The 24,059-nt window shown below is 43.3% G+C and overlaps 1 protein-coding gene across 2 annotated transcripts in view; it reads left to right on the plus strand.

The window, feature by feature from the left end:
- Positions 1-24,059, plus strand: part of LOC114432328 (neural cell adhesion molecule 2-like) — a 182,688-nt gene that overhangs the window by 72,228 nt on the left and 86,401 nt on the right. The window contains exon 1 of one of the 2 annotated variants that reach the window (XM_028400270.1): positions 7,939-8,004. The exons of the other annotated variant lie outside the window; for it this stretch is intronic. The gene's annotated coding sequence lies outside the window, so the exon portion shown is untranslated. Of the gene's footprint in view, positions 1-7,938; positions 8,005-24,059 lie in introns of those variants that run through there. 2 annotated transcript variants of the gene reach the window in all.

Genomic DNA, 24,059 nt, shown 5'->3' on the forward strand with positions numbered 1-24,059 from the left:
CTTTATAGCAACATAAAGTCTAATGATTCTGTCTGAGGGTAGAACAGCCGTTCTGAGGGCTTTTGAGGCCAGGCTAATTCTGTGTATGCTCTGAGGAAATGGTCAGAATACATGCATGTAGAGTTTTATGTAGCCCTCAAAGATGTATGTCCATATCAGCTGTATTATTTAACCATGTGGTTCCCAGGTGAAGATGGGACACACTGTCTTTTGCATGCTACAGCTGTGAGAACACTTCGGGGCGAGGGTCAGTCTCTAGTGCTGCTTTTCTTTGTCCTCTGCTAACGCAGGACTGCTGCAGCGCTGAGTGCAACAGACATTGTTGGGAAAATAGACACAGTGGAACCTTGGTGGTGCTTGGTTCCCATTTTCTTTGTTGGGCTGACCTCGTCACAGATTTTCTCTACTTTGTACAGTAGGTTTATGGAGTCTTAGAAGTTGGGCAATATGTTTAAATATAAATAATATTTTTTTTACCAAACTTGTTACAAAGAACAAGTTTCTTTATCATCCATTATCCATCTATCCATCATTCATCCAGCATCCATCCATCCATCCCTCCATCCATCCATCATCCCTCCATCCATCCATCCATCCATCCATCATCCAACCATCCAAATGGGTGGAAGATGGGAGCATCTCAAAATTTCTCCTGGCATTTTCTCTGCCAAGGCGCTTTAGGGAAGGGACCCAAGAATTTGAAGCAGCAATGCCTCTCATTTTTGCTCCCTCCTCCAGCAACATTATGACTCTGCAGATGGCACTTAATCATCTGTTTTTGACTTTAGAGGTGTGTCAGAAGTTGATGCCATGACACAGTCTCTGTTTTGTAGAGTGAAACTTTTAAATACTTGCTGTGAATATATCTCTGCCCTGCATCCCACCAGCAGAAGTAATGCTAATATGTTTTCTCTGCAACTGTGGTGATGAGTCCTGCCCCACACATAACCACATGATGACATATAGCTATGCGCTGTCTTTAAATTATTACACAACAAACTGAAGCTGGGCTGTGCTGCACGCTGGCCTCTAGAATCATAAGAACAGGCAATTAGGTAGGTCTATAAAAAAGACAACCACAGTGTTTGACATGAGACCAACCTTGAATCAGTGCCCGGAATAGCTTTGATTTCTCCACCTCAGTTGTATGTTATTGTCAGTCGGTAATTACTTTAATAAGTCGCAAGTGCGTCAGGGAAGAACGAGACGATAAAGCTAATGCAGACTCCCAACTGTTGCGCAGAGACCATCTCGTTCCATCCACTCTTGTTTTGCTCCCAGGAAACACAGACACACAAAAAAATGTGCATTTCTAATTGTGTCAAATTCAGCAGAAAATGTCTGCAGGTTTTGCTGGGAAAAGCTCACTAACCAGCCTGCGCTCACATGCCTGCCCTCACACATGGATACATACAGCCTCTGATCCACATTTCCACTTTCTTAGGGATTGCTGGCGAGAAGCAAAAACAGAAATCAATAACACATCTTGGCTGATGTGGGAGAAAGGGGTGTTGCCAACTGAGACCATTTTTAACCACAGAGCAAAGACAGCATCTCTCTCTCTTTGCCTTCCTCTGATGAGACGTTGCAGTGTTTGTCCTCCACTGTGCAGTTGCCTGGATTTTTGTTTTGATCAGTCAAGTAGAAGATCAGCCTTTGATCAGGATGCTCTTGTTATTCAGCTTTCAAGTGTGCATACATGCATCTTTCAGCGTATTTGTTTCTGAGTAAGCTAGAAAATGCTCATATGAAACCTGCAGCATTAAATCTTCGACATGTCAAATACAGGAGCAGTGATGGCACGTTAAAATGATCGTCATCGTTTATAGACCTAACCACGTGTCCCAGGAGTCAGGATAAATACTTTCATCCACACAGAATGCTCAGTAGCTAGGTGCTAATTAGTCTGTGCTAATAACCGTAATGTGAACTCGCTGCATGTTGTCACACAGTCACCATGCTTTGTTGCTGTCGCTCTTAACTCCGCTAGCTGTGAGTGAAATCAGCAATCACACTTACAGTTTCTGTGAATTGCACAGTATAGTTGCTCTGCACTTCTGACTGAATGTGAAAGATTAACACTAAAGTAAGAATGCAGGGAATGTATAAGGAAAGTAAACATTTACTCAAGCTCACTGCTGACGCTTGAATGATGCAAATTGTCTTCACGCTCGCTTTGAAAGTGACCTGGGAGGAAAAAAAAGAAAGATGTCTCCGTAATATTTCACTCACTGTAATAAAGATATTCATTTCTTTCCCCACATAGATGAAATATTTGACTCCACAGTGCCATGGCCATGAAAGCTGCAGCACTTCACATAAAAACATTTAATTCTGTGTCCTTAGCAACTGAGATCAATAACCAGTACAGCTGAAAGGCTCCATATCTCCGCAGGTCACAAACTGTGATAAAACACATCACAGGTATTAATGACTATTAATGACTAATGACAAAGGCAGATGTTTGTAGTTTGATTTAAAACACTGAGGGTTTTCACTGCTGTCCATGGGGACTGTACACTACATGTCAGGCAGGATCAGCGAGGTATCCACACACACTCCTCTCTGTATTTTACTGCTCTGTCAGGATTCTCTCCTTTGCTTTGTCCTTTTTTTTCTCCTCCTGCTAGGATTAGCTCTAATATCTACCAAGGAGACTGGGCTGGGGTGGAATCCAAAGCACACCACATGGGCTTACAGTTCGAAAACAAGCACCGAGAGGGTGGGTGGATTAAGGATGAACCCCTGCTAAAGAGTACACAGGAGTGTATGGCATTGTGCGGGACAGAATAAAGGGCTTAATGAACAGATAGGCAACCTGAAAGACAGTCATCTGTTGTGGATTTAGCGTAGCTCTCCCATCCCCACGCACACCTGAGCACACCTGTAGGAGGGAGGCAAAACAAAGAATCACAGCGTCTCCTCTCTGCACTGCACACACTCGCCTCCTTTTTCCATTTTGTCACCCCCTCTCCCTCCTCTTCCTCTCATCTTCTTGTTACTACTTCCCTCCTTTTCCTTTTTTTTATTTGTCATAATAGCCTGCAGATCCTATTCATTTTGCAAGCAGGGTGTAGGTGGAAGTGGTGTTTGTGCCAAACTGCTGCCAATATTCACACACTCATAGCTCGGTCTGATTTCCACAAGCAGCCTTCTGTCTGATTCCCCCCCTTTATTCATTGGCACAGTGTTTTTGTAGACGTCTCAAATATCTCTTGCACTGATGACATCCTAAGTATCAACACTATAAGATGAAGAAGAAAGCGTTATATTGAGGAAAACAGGACGCATATTGAGTCAGAATGAGGATTTTCAAGGAGGTGTCAGTCGATGGAGAAAAGGCGCGGCAGCTGAGAGGCTGCTTCAGCCCTCGGATGATTTTGTTTGTGTGACAGAACAATGCACACAAATCAGCTGCAGGAAAAGAAACATAAGAAGGCGCTGTCAGCGATACAGCAGGACTATCCGAGTCAGGGTCGCACAATATAATTACATCTTAACAGTCTGTCTGCAAATAAATGATTAGCTTTCAGTGGTGATTCACTGTCAGTCCTCAAGCACGGGAGAGAAAGGAGGGCATGGTGAAAGGATCCTTTGTTTGTCTGAAACTCTGTGAATAAAGAGATGTTGTAATCATGGTGGCCTGAAGCAAGAAGGGTCGCATTAAGATGGCTGTACCTCTGAATAGACACCAACTAACTCTGAGTAAAGCGATGCGTGCATGCCTAAGTGTCCACTCCCAAGTGGGGCAAGCTGCTGCTTTATTTTGAAAGTATTCATCTGGGTGGCTTTTATTGTGAAACAACCAGATACATGCATGTGCCAGAAGTTACAGGACTTTCCAAACAAAACTGTTGTCTGTTACTATGGCAACAACAGGTGCAATCACCACTGTGTCTGAAATTTCTTTGTTCTCCACTTAGTAGTATGTATAATACACCTTTAGATGTGGCAGTTGGATGTTTGCAGCCATGCAATATTTACGCCAGAGTAGTCCTGAGTGCTTGTTGTTTGAACAATATGCTGATGACTGTCAGGTTTATGTAGATGTTGTGATGGAGGATAAGGCTTGCAGCACGCCAGCTTGTCTTGTAACTCTTCGCCCACCCCTGTGTGTGGCTTCAATCCTATTTGTTCCAGCTCACTTAAGGCTCCACACTGCACATTATTCCACTGCATTGTGCACCACAATGGTGGCGTATGGTGAAGAGGAATAAGCTGCAGTGTATCGGTCTTTAGCTTTAATACTTCAGTCAATTCATTGTTGGTTCATGGGATTTAGCAACAATGGGGAAAAATATGGATATAGCTCTGGATTATGCTTTAAAAACTGATGAGTCATTCTTTATTTGGATTCTTTCTGCATCATCAGGCCCCTTTTGTCATGGAGTGACACTCGGCGCTCTGTATTCATACAGGAAAGGACTGTAAATCAACACCAGCTGGAAATACAATTTCAGGATTAATTTACTCTAACAGACGAAAAAATTAATGAGGGCAATAATAAAATTATTTGTAATACAGATACAAAATATTTCCAATGTGTAAAATGTAATAAATTCTAATGAGTGTGATCATAAGAAATGCTAAATACGCAGGATTTAGATTTTGTGCTTTTTAAGGCAGAATAACTGCAGTGAGAGCTTGTGGACGGCATCCAATCGATGTAGGTTATAAGCTAAAATGTCACATTGCACACATGCAGTAAATTAGACCAAAGCTCTTTTTAAGAAATGGAGGTCATCCTGTCTAATCTGAGCCTGGAAGCACGACACTTTCCCTTAATGATGTCAGAGTGTTGAAATATTTCTCCATCTTCATGTCCGTGGCAGCACAGACACACACATCACTCTCTCACAAAAACAATCAAAGGAAAAAAAGGAAAAAGAAAACGGAGAAAGTAATATGTGTAACCTCCAAATGCCACAGCAACAGCACGCCCACCCGGAGTCAGGGAATGCAGAGGGCAATTTTCACTTTTCTCTGGGGGTTCATTGCTCTTCCTTGAGCTGCACTCAAATGACTCAATGGATGAGAAGAAGGACACCTGGAGCGGCAGGCGGTCTGATCGATACCCAGCAGGCTGCCACAATACAGGGGTCAGAGTGTTGAGCGGCTGATTGGTGGAAAGCCCAAAATAACTCGGCAGTCTGCGACCTCGTCATTGACACAAAGCTCAGAGTGAGATTGGAGCAACAGCAACAAACACCACGATGGAGAGATATTGGATTTTCAGCTCCTCAGTCTTTGGAGTTTTATCTGTTTTTCTTTCTGATTTTTAAGTTGCCATGCTCTGCTTCACTTGGTATATTGTGCTTGTTTAAATTGCCCAGAAATTGTTATCTGTTTTTGTGTCTCCCACAGAGAGGAAAAATACATTCCTCTATTACATCCCTTTGTAAACCTGCTGTGATGTACAACATAAACGTTGATGCACTTCTCAGGATGGGGGGATTCTTGTAAGAAGCTGTAGCATGAAAAGAGTACATTGCAGCCCATTGTGTTTGGCTGTTTGTGTCTTTAGGTTTTCTGTATGACACCATTTTAAAGGACATTGTTGTGTGTCCTTGGGCAAGGCACTGCCTCCGTTAAAGTATCTAAAGTAAAAAATAAATAAAGGGAAAGCAGACAATGATGCTGGAACCTGGAGTCCAGAGTCATGTTTAAGCGGCTGAGGCTGTTGTGGTAGGAACCACTTACTGCTGACCATTGACAGTGATGTCAAGACAGTTGTGTTTTGTCCCTCTGATGTTGATCAGTATTATCGATTTATGAATTAGCACACTATCTGTAGAGAACTCGAGCACGAAATCCTGCGCTTATGTTTAGCACTTAGCACAAGATCACACTTCAAATTTAAATTGAACAATCTCATCTGAATATAAATAAAAAAATAAATGTTAATAACCAAAGCATAAAACTGCTAAATAGTCCCTCCCTGCAGAGGACATCCCACCCAGGTGTTTATAAAGCAACAACGCCCTCCATCCTTCCTGCCATCCTTAACACCTTAAGTAAATCCCCTGTCCATCTCAGATGACAAGATAAACAACATCTACTGTCCCACCTGACAGAGACGCCTGTCCACCACGGCCTGGAAAGCATTCGCTTCCCTAAAGGCGAGATAAGGATAAGTGATGGTTTGTGAACAGGAGCTCTTAAAGATAGTGGAGCTTGTGAGAATAAGCTTCGGACTTTATGAGGGGAGTTTCTGTCCCCCGATGACGGCCGGTTATCGTTACACTGTTTTTACGATAGCTGCTGATAAAGCTGCGCTTAGCTGCGGATTATTTGACATTTATCTGCATGTAATTATTTTGAATTTATCAGGACAAACACAGGCACACTGTGCTGCTACTGGGCCGAAGCAGAGGGGATAAAGTGAATCGCGTTTCAGAATACTTGTGCGCATGTGCTGCTACTCCAGAAGGCATTGTGGGTAAAAATCACTCCTGGATTGTGTTGCAGATCAATCAGTTTATTGCAACATATAAAAGGTGGGTGTAAGGAACGCTTTCAGGGGTCTCTTTGGGGTGATGTGACCTTGACATGATGCTCAGACCCGGGCACAAGGGGGATGCCAGGTGTGGGCAGGGAGCCAGGAAGGAGCATGTTTGATATTCACTGTTCAGGAGGAGGAAGACTGATGTGGGGAGGAAGGAGGCGAAGTCAGGCAGACAGACAGAGAGGAAGGAGGAAGGGGAAGTGACAGCATCACTGCCTGGGGAGGAGAAGGGCTTGGGGGGGTGGGGGGGGGGTCGGGAATGCTGCTCACTGACCTGTTTCTAATATTATCTCTGCCTCAGCCTTTCTGCTGCTCCCTCACTTGTTAGCCCATCATGTCTTTTGTTTCATTTGCCCACCTGCATCAGCTACCTGCACCTGTTTACATTTCCCTCCTGTTTACCTCCCTGTCATCCTGTCCTGATCCACTTGTTACTGCGTTGCTCTTTTCCCTATTATCACTGCAGAACAATGCCCTACACTCCAGGGCCCAGCTGTCCTTTATATCACACATAACCTTCAAATGCAGGGCTGCTTAAAAGATTGTGAACCCCGTAGATTTTTCTGTACTTCTTCAAAAATATGACCCATAACATCAACACATTAACTTCAGAATTCATTGTTAGGTTGTTGAGTGCTTTCCTGATGGTGGATTCCTCAACATTAACATGTGAGAGAGGTCTTTAGCTGCGCACAGGGGTTTACTTGTAACCTTGCAGCCTGTTACATGACTGGTTTTGGTTGAACGGACTTGGATTTGTACACAGTCTGTCTGGATTTGTGGAGTCTTTAGAGATGGTTGTGTAACCTTTTCCAGCCCGATGAGCAGCAACAAGTGTTTGTGTGAGAAATGTCCTCTGATTCTGACATTATACACGTCCACAAACACATGTTGTGAAGATCAGATCAGATCTATTAGATCAGTATAGTAAAACAGGACAATAACTGCTAATCCTTGAGGCTCACATTCGTCTGGGTGGATGTGTCCATGCCTTTGCTCCACATTCAGATGAATTTCTCAGTGTAAACACAGCGGAGCAGTGATATTTCAGATGTAGAGGTGAAGGAGAGCTCATTAGCCATGACTCAGTGACATCTCTGACATTTTCAAAATGTTCTTTTTTCCTCACACAATTCTTGTCATGATCTCGAGATAAAAGTATATATTTGATGTCAAGTGGAAAATGGCACCTTAGCATTTTTAGCTCTCTTGTCCAGTGTTGCTTTTGTTTCCTCAGCGCTGTGATCCAGCAGGTATTTTTGTAGCTTCACGCAAAGGTGCGATGCAGACGCCTCCTCCTCCATAACTCGGCAGCGGCCTGATGGAGAAATACAACGTAGTAAAATATGGTAGTAAATGCCGTAAAGCTACCAGGTGTTGCTTCAATTTGCGGCAGAAAGCTGGAAGTAAAAGCAAGCGAGCAGTGTGTGATGGGTAGTTTTGCACAGAGGGTCAGTGCCAAATAAACAGAGACAGAAGGCGGCAAGGAGCAAAATGAGGTGAGACAGCAGCACTGATAGAGGATGCCTGTGTGTGTGTGTGTGTGTGTGTGTGTTTGCCTGCAGCTCTCTCATTAAGGACATCTCTCTTTCCAAACCCCTGCCGCGGTTGGATGATGCACATGCAGAAAGAGACGCTACCCAAACCTGATAGATGCTGGTTGGCTAATTCTGCCACATTAGCTATCGATGCCTCAGATCTCCCCCCCGCGCCTCTTTATTTCAAGTTACAGAGCGAGGAAACTAATTAATGGACTCCATGTCTCCTCTTCAGAGGCCATTAGATTCACAGCTTATTACTATTCAAGCTGGCCTGCTCTCTGAAATACAACTTCCATTATGACTTTATGCTTCTGCGATAATCAAAATAGGCTGTAATTATGAGTCTATGGTTCTGAAATATCTATAAGCCAACACAGCAGCGGCTCAGTATGCATCCAGTGGCATCAGCAAAGCCCTCTCTGCATGCTGATGCTCCGGCTTACCAGCTGCACATCGTAACTGTTTGTCAGAACATGCAGAATCAGATGGAGGGTGGGGAACACGGAGAAGATGATTTGAATTTGGGGTCAGACATGTGGACGGTATTTCAAAAGAAAACAAAACAGCAAATGTCAATAAATCCATCAAACTAAATGCCAGCTCTATGCTAAGGAAATGTCATTGGCTGTTTATAATGGGAGCGCTATCCAAAAGAGGGGCTGTGCAGGAACATGGGTGGTAGAGACGGCAGTTCAGGAGGGGAGAGCAGCTGCCAGTGACGTGTGGAGGCAACATGTTAAAACACACACATGAGCTGTGATATATGTTCCTGTCTGGCTCTTATTAGACACACCGCTAACAGGCTGCCAAGCTAAGCTGATAAATAAAAAACACTTGAGAAAACATCACTTGATTAGTTCTTAAAATAAACATGTTTACACCACACTCTTTGGCATAAACATTCAGTTTATGTTTCATGTACTTCAGGTTAGTTTGAACCATTTTTACATTCTAAACTTATTATAGAGGTGCCATTTATAAGCATGCATCTAGGACAGACCTGGGCAAAGCACGGCCCGCGGGCCACACCCGGCCCGCTTGCATCTTCAATGCGGCCCGTAGACCGTGCACACAATTTTAAACAAAGGCAGTAAAAGTCAGCTGTTGAGCACGGCATAACCGGTAACATCTTTCCAACCCTCCTTGTCTCTTCCACGCCGGTGTGCGTAATCTCATCTACTCTCTGGAGAGACACGATTGCGCTGTGTACACTTTAAAAATGCTCAATCAAGAAGGGATTCATCAAATGGAGTAGTTCATTGAGTTGGAGGCTTAACTGCTAGCCAGACATGCTAACATTGTTGACCATTTTTTACAGTGTGTGTTAGTTTTGATCAGGTTTTGACAGTGTCAGGCTGAATCCTGGTTCCATAAGCCTGGATAACTTAACCATGAGGTTAGAGGATGACACACAATCTGGATAGTAATGTCCATGTTAACACACTGACACCACTGACAGCCTTAATATCAGTATTTCCTTTGTCAGCCAGTACACTGCTGCACCCCGTCTGCACAGCCCGCACACTTGGCTGAGGTTCATGTATAGAGTTGTCCATTTCACACCTCACAGCCCTTCGTTTGGAAGCTAACACCTTCCTGTCCGCTGCTATTTTATCTGATGTCACACTGCCCCAGTCCCTGAACAACACAAGAGTTAACTGCTATCTCATTAGCCGGTATTAGCTCTGCTGTCTATAAACAAAAATGGATAACACCACCCACACACACACATACACCCACTGTTTTCCTCCAATAACAGTCAGCAGTGAGCAGTTTCACTCAGCACCTCCTGGACTCCCTTAACAGTGACAGAGAGGCTGTGTGTGTGTGTGTGCAACCTTCAGTGTAAGTCATCGCACTAAATAAATGTGCACACCTCCCTCCATCTGCATCACTGGCCTCTTTCACATGATGCAAGCTGACATGTAGCAGGTAGCGACATTAATATTCACAGTGTGGGAGTGTGCGTAGGCTTGAGTGATTGTGGCCTGAGAGCGTGTGTGGCTATTACCAGGGGTGAGTCCTTTACTGAGAGACTGATGTCCTGCTCTGTCAACGTGTCTGATGTCTGCTCAGGCTGTCACAGCTTTCCTTGTGAATGTAGACACATGTTTGCAGTAAATGCCAGGCCGCATTAGCACTGTGTGTGTGTGTGTGCTTCCATATGAGCCACAGAGAAAGACAGGCCGATCAAAACTACTAGGACTCATATAGAGTGCATTAAAAATCCTGCAGGAACTGAGGCCATTTAAAGTGCTGAACATGATACAGTGGAACATCAGACCTTAAAGCTGCTGTGAAATTATAAAACAGTTGAGTGTGAGCCAGGAGCTCAACAACCGAGCTTACATGAATCATCTGTGACACTTCAAGGCTTGCACACAAATGGTTAAAGCACGTCACTGCATGTTTGTCATGTACTTCAGAGGACAAGGTGAGCTGTAATGGCATAAATATGTCTTTGCTTTAGGAATATTTGAAGGAACATTCACAGCTGTTTAATAGTTTAAATACTTTTAGAGTCATTTGCCACTATATAAATCTCACTTTGTCTTAAAGGTAGGGTAGGAGATTTTGAAAACTCAGTCAGCCAGATTTGGAAAGTAAACACACGCCCCTTTCTCTCGGAGCCCACCCCGAAGCCACGCCTCCCAATCACATGGACGCGCATTACCTGAAGACGAGCTGCGGTCTGTGACTTCGGTTTTTAGCGTTTTATAGCTTCCACAGATGATTAATATTCTTTGATTTTAATGCGAACCTGCGGAACTAATCGGTTGCTATCGAATTGTAAAGAGAAGTTACACTAATTTAACAAAAAGTGCATCAGAATGAAATCTCCTACCCTACCTTTAAAAGAAAGAGGCTAAGCTAGCAGCTGTTTAGCATAACTGTTGGAAATAGCATGGCTCTTCTCAAAAATGTTATCTTTGTCACCAGAGATGCATGTGGGTGATTTGGAAACAAGATCGCTAAATTAAGCTAAGCTAATCAAAGTCATACCAAACCTCACAGTCAAAAAACGGTTAAAATTCACTGCTTTGAAGAGCTTAAACACACTAAAGTGTCTTTTTTCTTTTCTTAGATTGATAAACATCCAGTAGAGGATGAGAGGCCAAAGCTTGTTAGAAATCAATGTTTGATGTGGGAAAAAAATACATGGATTCTGTTGAGGTCAGTGCAGACAGACGTTCTCCATCTGGCTGCTTCTTCACACTCAGCGATTAGCAGGGAGTGTCAATGTGCCGACACCCTGCCGTGCATGTGAAGCGCCTGTAGTTCCTGTTAAACCCACACATCTCCAGGGCAATCAATCTTTAAAATAAAGCCTCTTTGGTGTATTCTTCGCTCTGATTGTATCTCGCAGAAACAAGCGTTGTCTGTGTTGTTTTGAAACAAACAACAAGCCGACTTAAAATGTCTCGGGGGTTCAGGATCCTTTTGACACCGGGATCAGCGCGGTGTGCAGAGCAGAGCAGAAGAGCGGCACAGTCAAAGGGATTAACATTAGAGCTAGTGGCTAAAGCATTGCCCACAGGTCAGATTAAGTCAATGTAAAGCTTGCACCCCTTACTCCGCACTTTGAAGTGGGGCTTACATCCTCTGCTTTATCCTGTCAAGAAGTGGAGTCAGTGTTGAAAGCAGGCATCATTTCTTTTTTCCTTTCATTCGACACGTGGGCTGTCTCAGGGTGATGAGCGGTGGGGATCACAGCAGTCAGTCTTGGCCTTGGCTGCAGCTGTCACTGATGGTCAGGATGTGTTGTTGTTATTATTTGGACTGCTTTGGACAAATAAAAGTTAGATTTGTCGCTATGGTGACCAGATCTATAGAGGTGAGATGTTCTAGCCCCGTCCGTGACATCAGCAAATAATAGAGTCAAATTTGAACATTTTTTATGAACAGAAAAGAACATAGTTCATAATAGCAGATTAATGAAAATTGAGCATACCTCCTGCAAGTTCTCCATGCCTGGTATGAAACTTTCTATGTAATCTTTGTGTAATTTTCTTAAGTCGGAGTGTATAATCATGAAAAAAAATCTCACATTAAAGCGACTTCCAGGATGTTTTACTTACCGTATTTATTTGTTCTCTGGATGACACCTTCTTGACTCCATGTGCACTATCAGGCTGTAGCTTATTGTAAAGTAACGTGCGTCCTATTCGTCCGATGATTGATGTGGTTTTATGAAACACCTGTGTGCAGCCCGGTCAAATAGCCGTGATGGAAATGAAAAGGAGTCATGACACATGTCCACTGAATTATATTGTAATTCGAAGGAAGTGTGATGTCGAAGGGGGCAAGTTCTTTGAGTTTATGTGGACAGAATGAACTTTTTCAGTAGTGACTTATTTTGAAAGGAAGCAGTTACAATCTGCAGATGGCTTCAAAATAAAAGCATGTGTTGCAACATGAGTGATTTAACTAATGATCTCCTCTCTCTCTCTCTCTCTCTTCCATGCTCTCATCTTCTCTTGGCCAATGGCGATGCTGCATTCCAGGTAAGACAAGCAAGCAGGTTGTGTTACCAGTGTTCACTTGTTGCTGGGATGTTTAATATGAACTTTGAAAAATAAGAGTCCAAAATGGCCGACGAGAGCTGTAGTTCAAGCTGGAGGTTTCAGAAGCGCAGCCCCTAGCAATGTCACTACCCACACACGCTTGTTAAAGTGTGCTTTATATGTTGCTGCCTGAGGCCTCAGGAGCTTCTGTGTGAGCATCACAGGACAGCGTTGTGTCGTGCACATCTTCTCCTGTCTGTGTGTGTGCCCTGTGTTTTTTCATTTTCCTGATTTAAGTGTAATATCCGCCACAGATTTGATTAAACATCGCAAAGACAAGTGCACAGCCCAAAGGCTCACGCTGTGTATGAGTCACTGTGTTTGTGTTTGAGTGAGGAGCTGCTTGCAGTCATGTCCATAATGAGAAAAGCCTTTTAAAACCAGCGTTTTCATGGTCAACACTCTGCGCTGAGATTAAGGTGTTTTTTGAGGTTACCAGAGTTTGTGGTTGTTTTTGTTGGGGTTAGTAACACATGTGTAAGTCAGGAGGATGCTCCCAAACAAAATGTGTCTTTCAGTGTGTGTGCACGTGTGTGTGTGTTGCAGCCGAGCCCTTAATCCTTTAACAGGATTACAAGCTGCATTGTCCTTTGTTCACTTGTTCCTTTCCACCCACGTATGCTGGTAGCGCAGATGTCAGAGCCCACATTCAGGATTACAATGTAATGGGCTCTCGATAGACCGGGTGAGAGGGAAGCCTGCCGGTTAGATCGTCATTTCACTCATCACCCATCTTCCTCTAAGCCACTCTAACTTTGTGATGCCACCTAAGATGTGATGCGGTTGCACTCGTGTGACACGAAGGGAATATATTAAAGCAGCAGAGTCCACAGATCTGTGCTGGGATAATAGCAACCTGTAGTGGGAGTTTGTACACTTAACTTGCAGACATAGCTGCCTTTATGCTTGACATGTGTCAAACACTTGGATGTATTGTGTTGTAGAGATAAAGTTAGCATGCTAATGAGCCAATGTAGGATTGGAGTTCATATTCAAACAACTGCTGTGATGACAGTGATCTACTAGATAAGCAGGCTTGTTGCGGGGAAGAGGCTCTACAAACCTTTAGACATCACATGACTAGCAAGACTAGCAAGAGATGTGTGCTAGGCTAACAGCAAAGGATGGCAGGTAATCTGCTGCTGGACGGTAGGGCTGTGTATTGGCAGGAATCTGGCGATACGATACATATCACGATACATGTGCCACGATACAATGCGATGTACGATATATACCGATATATATATATAGGGGGTGGAACGGTTCACTAAATCCATGGTTCAGTTCGTATCACGGTTCTGAGGTCACGGTTTTCGGTTTGGTTCGGTTCACATTGTTGAGGATTTTTCTACTTTTAACAATCTAGAAATACCATAGATGAGCACTACACAATATCCAATATGTATCCTATTTATCCAACATCCAACATATTTAACAGGACCTGCAGCAACTTTGCGCACGATTGAACGCAGAGTGCTGTGGGTCTCTCTGCCTGCAGCTGAACCTGCTGCGTGAAGCTACAGTGAGACTGACCGGCTGAGTGTTTTTGAGGCGGGGGAGGACGGTTGCTGCTTGTCGAGGACAGTAGCCTGACTGCAGAATGATTTCACGTCAGTCTCCAAAAGTCACCAGAGAGAGAGTCACCAGAGAGAGAGTCACTAGTTGCTTTTGATTAAAAAAGTTTGGAAAGCCACCAAATGTAGAGAGAGAGATGCCAAGTTGCCAACACTCATCTCCATGCTGTGGTAAAAACTTGATGCGCATGTCCAGAACCGAACAGAACACGTGCCGCGAATCGAAACACGTGTATCGGATTTTTTTCCTGAACCGTCCCACCCCTAATATATATATATATATATATATATATATATATATATGAGTATGGAAAGCTTGTTTGGAAAGCCTCATCTGAATACTAGTAATACATCTTTCACAATAACAATATGTTTAAATAGAATTATTTTAATTGAGCAGAAAGCTGCACAATGCAACTGTAATGCAATCTCACATTCAAGTTGTTTTTATGCCGAAAGAGACAGTGTGCACCACAAAAGTAAGATGTTGAAATTAATGTTTGCTCATAAATAATTAATAAAAAATTGATTTGGCCACAGCTTAAATCGATAGAAGTATCTCCAAATAAAATATCGCGATATATCACAGAATCCCCTACTGGACAGTAAATTAGCCTCTGCAGTGTGAGACTGACTCCATTTGCAAAAAATAAATAAAAAAAATACACATTTTGTGTTACAAAGTGCTGTTTTCATGATCACTGAGGGGCTAAGGCTATGTTCTGGGTTCTGCTGTTTGCTCAGCCACTGAGGGCCAGTTAACTTAATTGCCATGAGTCTAATAGTGAAGTGAAGCAAAAATACCAAATGCGATGTGTTTGTGTGATTAAAAGGAACATGCCAGCAGTGTTACATGTTTTAGTCCATTAAGTACAAATTGCTTTAGAGTCTTCCATTTACCCCAAAACATGGAATAAGCAAGTTTTCAGATGGATGTCCTCCTTTGCAGAGGGTGGAGGCTGCTTCAGTGGGCTGCATGCTTGCTTATTGGTCATCTCAGATATTGATTGCAGGCAGTTGTTGAGGTTTCGTGTGTGGCTTCACATAAACAGATGAGCAGGAGCACAGGCATTAGAGGAATTTCCATGGATGGTTTTCATTTCTGCCTCAGAGGTGGGAGGGCAATCTGAAAAATGTGCGGCACGCTTTAAAAACAGGTCAGTGTTCAGATAATAGGCTAAAACATGCATGATTATGGTTCTTTAAGTTAATCCATGTGGGTGTATCAAAGGTATTTAAATAAACTGTCCATTTTCCTGCAAGCCTGTTTAATTCCATTCATGCATTTCTTGGCACACACAACGGATCGCTGTATTTCACAAGCACAGGAAAAATGGCTGTAAACACAACGTTGTCAGAGGAATAAGTGTCAAGTGGCCTCTCAGCTGGGCTCCACATGCAGGTAGATGGAGAGGAAGCGGTGTGGTAATGACAACCTAGCGCTGAATCCAGAGTCAACAACTGCAATAGTGATGGAAAAGCCCAAATTACCCCCAGGGGTGTGTGTGTGTGTGTGTGTGTGTGTGTATTCATCAGTATGTTTGTGCATATGTGAATGACACCTGAGCTGGAGGGTGGTGTTTTTGTTAGCATATCGACTGGGCAGCTAAAAGTGGATGAAGCTAGTCTGATCTCATCCGCTAATGCACAGCGGCTTAGGGAGTCAAAGATTTTTCTCACTAGATCAAACACATCAAGAGGCAAGGTCGACGTGTGTGTGTGTGTGTGTGTGTGTGTGTAAGTAAGCACTGGACATCCAACATTTAAATGTGGTTATTAATGCATGCTGATGATTCAGATTTGTGGTGTTTTTGAATCCTGGATGCTAATTATTTAAATGTGGCAGTGTGTCTGAGCTCTAACTCTAAATACAGACGTGCCATAAATATTTTAAATGTAGCTTGACTACTAATATCTCAACAGACATAAATCTGCTTAGAAGTCATTGAAAAAAGTCTGCCAGTCATCATTTAACAGAAAAAACAGCCCGTGTGGATGGTAATTATAGCAATAATTCCCCCTTTGCATGCCGTTATTGAGCTTGTCGTGCTCGCCTGATGAATTTTTAATTGTCTCTCGGATGTGTCCTTATCAGCTCTGACTCCTGATCTCTCACTAACCATCAGCTGTAGACATGTAAATTTGACCTGCAGTTAGATTTACCAAATCCAACTGCAGGTCTGCATTATGACCAAAGCAGAGACTAAAATTAGCTCGTTGCTAACAGCCTGCTAGCACCAGCTGGTACCTGAAAGATCAATAAACCCTGAGCCTGTTTTTAGTTACATTTTGAATATAAAAGGTGTCCACCCAGTGACTAGACTGCTGCATGTTTGCAGGTTTTTGACCATGAAATAAATAATAGGCATAATTAGGGCACAGTGCACAGGGCTTATTCTTACCTCTCTGTGAAGCGTGTAAGTGGTTTGTTTGTCTCCTTTTTTCCTCCCTTCTTCTACTTATGATGCCTGCTGCGCCCTACTTTTTATCCTACAGTACTTTACACCGCAGGGGAAACCATCTTCTTTACTCTCAGCGAGTAAAAAAAATAAATAAAAAACTCCACCCGTCTGTCAATTAGCGCCTCTCTGCTATATGTGAGTCTGCAGTATGGAAATGTCATATCTGGTTTTCAGTGATGCAGCTGGTCGTCACGGTGGCCTCTGAACAGAAATCAATGAATCACTTGGCTATTGTGAGCCCACATTGACATGCTGATTAACGTCTGAGTCTTCAGCTGTCTTGCTCCAGGTCGTGCAAAGTGTAATCATGGACGTCATCCACACGTGCGTGGAGGTCAAAGGTCGGGTCAATAGATTTGTGTATGTTAAGCAGCTCCACAATAGAGTGAAGAAAATGACACATTTAGAGAAGGTAGGGAGGCTGAGGAGATATGAGCTGAAGTGTGTGTGTGTGTGTCCACGCGGCAGAGAAAGCGGTGGTGTGGAGGTTGTTCTTAACGGAGACAAACTGGAGCTATTAGAGGGCCTATTGTTGCCCCGCTGGCCCCTGAAATAACAGCTTGTCCTTGCACTTACCCAGTGAATAGATGTGGCCGGCACTCATGGCTATCTGAGATCAATCTGAACAGAGGACCTGCAGCGGCCACTGTGTGTGTGTACATGACAACACTTATGTAGATAGAAATGAATGGGTTGTAGTGGAAATGAGCTTTTCTCATACAGTGACCACCTCTCATTGGGTCTCCATTGTGTTCCATGTCAGAATAAGTTGTGTCTTGCAATCAGAGTTAAGCAGGAGCCATGTGGGCCAAACACGTTGTCACCAGCTCATATTCTCACAGTCTCACAGCAGTTACACCGCAATGGTGTTGATATGATGACCAGCTCTCTGATGTGTTATAATATGGTTATCTGTGCATTCACATTAGACCTACAGGAACACCACCTGATGTCACTTTACAATTTCAAAATAAAAGCCCACATTTTGACGCAGCTTGCCTAAACTCTCTCTAAAAACTACAGTTACTGTTGATACAGGCTAATATCATTTCAGATTGGTATACCTCAAACAACATTAGGCTTATTAGGGTTACAATTTCAGAATAAAAGTTCTCTGAATTGTCATATATTTGCTCTAGTTAATAGAAGAAGCAGTTACTTTGAACATTTACGTGAGTTCTGATAGTTATTGATGTATAGCTGCTGCTCTTTGTGCAGCGTTTGCTTTCAGAGACAGGTTTCACATGATATTAGAGTGTTTGGCTGCATTTTTTTGTTTTCTCTTCCCGTGTGTGTACAGTTGCCAGGTCTCTCTGCTCTCGGAGCAGCATTTATTTTGAAATGTAGTGTCCATTTGTAGTACAACTTGCAAACTTGCCAGCATCAAATGGTGTGTGAGGCGGTTTGTTTTTGCACATACACAAACCCTTTGTTGTTTTCCAAAGATACCAGTGACCTACAACTCTGAGGTGACTCCTCACTTCCTCTCTCTGAGACTTTCTGCACACAAAGCTGCAATTCCTGTCCAGCAACAGGCTGCAGGTCTGAAAGCTATCCGTGCAATAACAATGTGCTGATTCTGGCTGGCGTCGTACACAAAGGGACAAACACACATCAGCCCGTCCACCTGAGCTCATTGCGCAACTTCAAAGATGGCTCATTTAACTAGTGCTATCTCCCACTCCAATAAACAGCTTCCAAAGCGGCTTTGAAGTAGCATCAATCTTCCTTTTGCATCTGTCAAACTTCTCTAACATCCACTTTCCAACCAACCAGCCCATCAAAGGGGGAAATCAAAGCGCCTTCAGGCGTTTGACACGCTGTAAATAGACCGGTGCAGATAAGCCGCGGCGTGAAAGAGCTGTGAATGGGATGAGTCTATTTGCTGGCTCATAACCGTGCGGTTTCATATCCCCTACAGACCATATAACACGGACCTCCTAATGGCCTTCTCATCATTTCAAATTCAACTCGCAGGGTTTTTTATCACCCCTGCTTTAATTTGTGTGTGCATAATTGAAAGAAAATGAGATTTATGGGAACCCCCACAGTACAGTAGCGAAAGCCTGCAGTCCCTCTCTGTCTCTGACACACACTCTCCTACATGCACGCTGACCTTGTTGCCTGTTTTATTTACTGCGCGACGACTGTGATTTCCAGAGCGTAATTAGAGCTGTTAGAGCCTGGCCTCTGGTCTCAGTCATTTAGAGGTGAGTACACCATCAGTCCTTACCTCTTTTTGAGGCCTAGAAGCTCACATTTACTCATTTTTTTGCACCATTTCCTGCACTCATTTTCATTCAAACTACTTAATTAATCATTTCGCCACATTTTCAGCTGAACACCCACAAATTGCCCTGGTCAGAGCCCGGAGACAAAGGGATTTTTGCGTTAATTAAGCATACAGCAATTCATTTACACACCGTTCCCTTCCTCCCACATCCACCAGCAGCAGCAGCAGCTCTTTCATTTCTATGTTTGGTGCTCTCGCCTCGTGCCCGAGGATGTGCGGTACACCTTGGCTTCTTGCTGCTTTATTTCCAACCTCGCAGCAGCCATAACACCACGCTAGTTCTTACTGTGAGCACTTGTTGCACTATTAATTATAGATGTGTATAAAAATGTCATGCTGCCTGTTCAGTGTAACTTCTGCTCTTGAAAAATGAGCTACAAACATCTTAAAAATTCATCGAGGAAATGCTGTTGGCTCTATTTGCTTTCAACATAATATATTAGAACCTATGGGCCTTTTGATACCGCCTTGTATTGATTTTCCCGCTGCCCACTCTGATACCATAAAGCCCATACATAACTCCTGAAACCAGCCCGTCAAACTATTTCAGTCAATAGATCTCCTCTTGTTCCCTGCTGGCAGGGAGATCTGGCCGACTCATGTTTTATAACACATTGATGTATCAGCCGGAGCTGATGGACGACGGTGACCTTTCTCTCCTGATACCAAGCGATGACCACTGTATATCAGCTGGATGGATCAATAAACAGTCCTCAAAGATGTGTCAGTAAGGCAGACACACACCTTTTGTAGTGCCATTAACACTCTAATCTGCCAGCCGTGCAGAAGTGTGTTCACGATTCTCTTCTAATCAATTCATTGTTGCCAGGCAACCCAAATATTTATTAAACAGATATATTTGGGTCTGCCAGGCTGCGTGGCACCGACAGAAACAAGCTGTTCTTCCAGGCCCGAGGAGGCTACCGCAGGCTGAAACAAAAGGCAGATCTTTACGGTGGTCTCGCCGTCGCCATGGCAACACACACAGCTGATTTCAATAGAGACTTCATTAGTCTCTATGCTGCACTGGCGGAGCTGTGCTACAAGAATTAGATAAAACAAGTGAATGCACTCGTCTGCTAATTGCAAGGGAGAAGGAGGAGGAGGAGGAGGAGAGTGCAGCGATGAATAAAAGGGGGTGAAAATTACAGTGGACCCCCTTTTTTTTTGACTTGCATGGCTCCATCGTGTAACTGACAGCAAGGAGTGAGGTGTGTGCACCGGTGCAGTGAGTGAGCCTCAAGTAGCCTGACAAGCTTATCTTTATCACCTGTCACTCTGACATTAGGTGTCTCTGCTCAGCCCCCCCATGCTCCCCCCGCCTCACTCCCTGCCTCCCTCTCATACAGAGTATCTACTCAGTGGTTTGTCATAATGGTTTGTTTACTACTCCACACATGCTGTTATTTATTTATAGTGGAACACAGTCTTCAGGATGTGAACCAGGTGAGAGCAGTAGATACCACCAGAGGCTACCATGCTAGCATTCCTAATCTGGCAACATGTCAGCACTGTACACTGAGCATTAGTCATACTCCAGGAACACATTTTAGCTTCTCTTGCTAAAGCCGGGAATTGCCTTGGACTTTGTGGATGGTGAGTCTACCTGACTCTACCTGACTCAGGGACTCTCAGGGACTCTCAGGGACTCAGGGACTCTACCCAAAGGCTTGGCTGTATTTGTCCCGGCCCTGGTTTCTCTGCTCCAGGCAAAGTACTTCCCCTTTTTTCACTGGAGTCTTTTTGTAGATCCTGTTTGTTTGGATCTTAGCCTGATACCTGTTTACCTTGGGAGGCCCAGTCTGGAGAATGTAGTTTCAAACAACATAGCCCACCAGGAACCAGGCATGCTTTCACTATGACAAGGCCTTGGTCCTAGAAGTTAGATTTCGTACTCTCTAAGATCAGTTGAGGATTTCGGAATTCCAGGAGGGGCATAAAGTGGTGTGGGTACCTTCCTTTAGAGGCTCCTAGTTGCTAATGCGACCCTGATGGATGGATGAAGAAACTACACATCAGAAATATCTGTAAGATAAACATGCTAAGCTACTGCCTACCTCAAACTGTGGTCTGGATTGAGCTTGGCTTGGCCTTTTAGCAGTCATGGTTTAGTACCTGCACCGTGATTAGGGTTAATTCAAAAGGCATGTTGTTAAAACTCAAGTATTTGTGAAGCAACCAATCCCGTCGTAATAAAAAAGTCCAAGAAAAAAAAGTTGTGGCTGTAATCCATCCAGGAGTTCAGACAGGGTTCCACCCACATTGGCAAAGATGATTTCTCTAAAGTATTCTGAGGAAACAAGAATGGAAGGAAGCGATTGGCGCTCTTGGTAGGAAACACCTCAGTGGGCCCTGTCTAATTGAAGCACCGGGTGGAGAAAGCTATTGATTTAGACAGTGGGAGGTGCAGCGCTTCCCACTCTCACACAGATTCAGCTGAAGCCTTCAGCATTATTTTTCATACTCATACTATATATGCTTTAAATCCAACAATCACCACAAGCTGAGAGATCCAGACAAACAGCTCACACACTGAGGAGTAAGCAAACCCAACGTGATACAGGCCAAATTGAATATTGATTTTTGGAAATCCATGCGCACCGGCTCTATATGAAATAGTGTTAAAGAGACAAAGCTTGCTGTACTCGCTGATCTTCTGTGGCTAATTCACGTAGCTCCCCTGAGCTGCTCTGTTTTGGAGACCATCATGACCATAGCAATCAGATCAAGGTCACATTACCAGGCCACTTAGTTTCTAAGAAAAGCCAATCATCACCATCAACATGTGATGGCAAAATTGAGGTCATTTTTTTTCCATTGTTACTGTTCACATCAAAGATACTCTGTGGCTTGTGATGGGAAATATAGCAGAGAGTAGTTAATGAAGCACATTACGGTAGAGAGATGACATGGATTCTGAAGGCTTGAAATTGGCACCACAGATGCTCATCAAGCAATCAGCACTATTTGGATGTAATTTTATGGTAATCCTTTCATTTTCTGAGCCATTTTGTTCATTATATGGGTTGTAGATGCCAGTCTGAAGAGACTCCGAGAGAAAAATGGCACATGGCACACAATAAAGCGAGCCTCCAAATTTAAATGAGAGGCTGGAAATTCTACTCCGAGTCATTTAGGAAATAATTTGTGTGGCATGTGTGAATGAATACACAAGTTTCAACTACAAACAGCATCATGGTGACAATCAGATGTCCACAAAATCACCCTGGAATGTGTAAGCCATGACATTAAAAAAAAAAAATTTGAATGTGTTCAGATTTTCGCACAACAGCTAATGTTAGCATCTGTAGCTGTGGATGCTAATGTGCTGCTGTGGTGTAGTGAACACACACCTTTGGTACACACCAGTAGTGTTCTCAGGGTAGGAAAGCTATCGATTCCAGTGATGAAAACACTTAACTTCAACCAGATAAGGTCCCCTTATGATGTCATAAGGGGCTGTAAGCCTGCATTGCTTATTTATATGAATTATTTGATTAATATAAAAACAGTTGGTGCATTTTTCTTATGTTCCATTGGTGTTTTGACACACACTGAAGCACCTGTTTGAACTTAGTTTCATGACTCACTCTTTGAACTTACAAAGTGCGATAAAGCTATTCATAGCAGCCCGCTGCTAACACTGGCAAGACGTGGCAAGCAACAAACAACACTCCAATCAACACTTGCCAACAGTATACTCTCACTGGAAATGTGCTAACACTAGCTTAACCAGACGCCTGGTGAAGTCACTCCCTAAATAATTGTCAAATATAAAATACTGCTCTAACACTGCTCAATTACCTGCTGGTGCAATCAAATTATTTCCACCTCCACTAGCTGTCAGTCACTTTAAGATAAACTGCGAGAACTAGGGTTGGGTGGTATTAAGGTATTAAGGTATTAAGGTATACCGGCGGGGCACACAGGTAGCGACGTCATTTTTAATACCGTCAATAAAAAAAATGCAATCCACTTAAAAAATAAAAAGGAATAATAAGTATCAAATATTAAACATATTTTATTTGATGCCTTGTGAGGTTGAATCTTCAGTTTTACTTCAGTAGTATAATGTATTTTGAACATGACGGCTCAGCGGAGCGCGGAGAAGAGAGAGAGAGAGCGAGCCGTAGTCGCACCTGTGACCTGGTCCCTTAGAAGAACACTGCTGCGCTTCAGAGGACGAGCCAGAGCTGAGATGGTGTCTAGTTTCTGAACGGTGTAGGCACAAGCCAACAGTTTGGTGCCGTCTGAGCCTACATTTATCATTTTAATTGTTACCATTAGAAAAACTTGGCAGCAGAAGACGTGATCGGCAGGTTTTCAGTTTACCGGACAAGTGTTTTTATTACCATGCATAACTTCTAACATAAATACTGCACAAGGCTCTTAACATGATAAAATTACAAAAACAAACAGAAACACTGCTGCCAGCTTAAAATTTAATTTGCACGGCACACAGCACGGCACGGTATTCACGTATACCGGGGTAAAATGTGGAGGCCGTTTGACGGTATCAAAATTTGGATACCGCCCAACCCTAGCGAGAACTGTACTTGTAATCAAAAGACTCAGCTCTTAGATGTCATTGAATGCACCAGGTTTGTGCATCCATAGCTGAAAACAGGACCAACAGTGGAATTTCAAAATAAAGTGCAAAGTCTGGTGTTTAGACATTTGTCAATGTGTGTGTATGATGTGCTTTGATCCTGATCCTGAGTTGAGCTTGTTTGGGCCTTTTTAGCATAAAATGAATTCAGAAGCAGTGTTTAATAATATTCTGAGGCACTGTACTGCTGCATGATAAATGGAATTTAAATGCAGCCATTATTACATAATAGTTTTATAATGTGACTACAGCTGAATATTATTGACACTTTGGGCTTCAGACAAGTGTGCATATTTCATATCGTTAATTTAAAGCGGAAATGCAACATATAAATATGCAAGTGCTCACACACAGAATGCATTAATTTATGCACCCATGGGCACACTTAAAGTGGAGTTTGAGATTACGCTGTGTATTCCAGTGGATGTGTGGCAGCTTACGCAGGATTTAACCAACACTTTGTGTCCTTGTGTCGCTCCGTGCTGTACTGCGCATGCAGGATCTAACACA

This window comes from Parambassis ranga, chromosome 2 (genome assembly GCF_900634625.1).
Source record: "Parambassis ranga chromosome 2, fParRan2.1, whole genome shotgun sequence".
Taxonomy (NCBI): domain Eukaryota; kingdom Metazoa; phylum Chordata; class Actinopteri; family Ambassidae; genus Parambassis; species Parambassis ranga.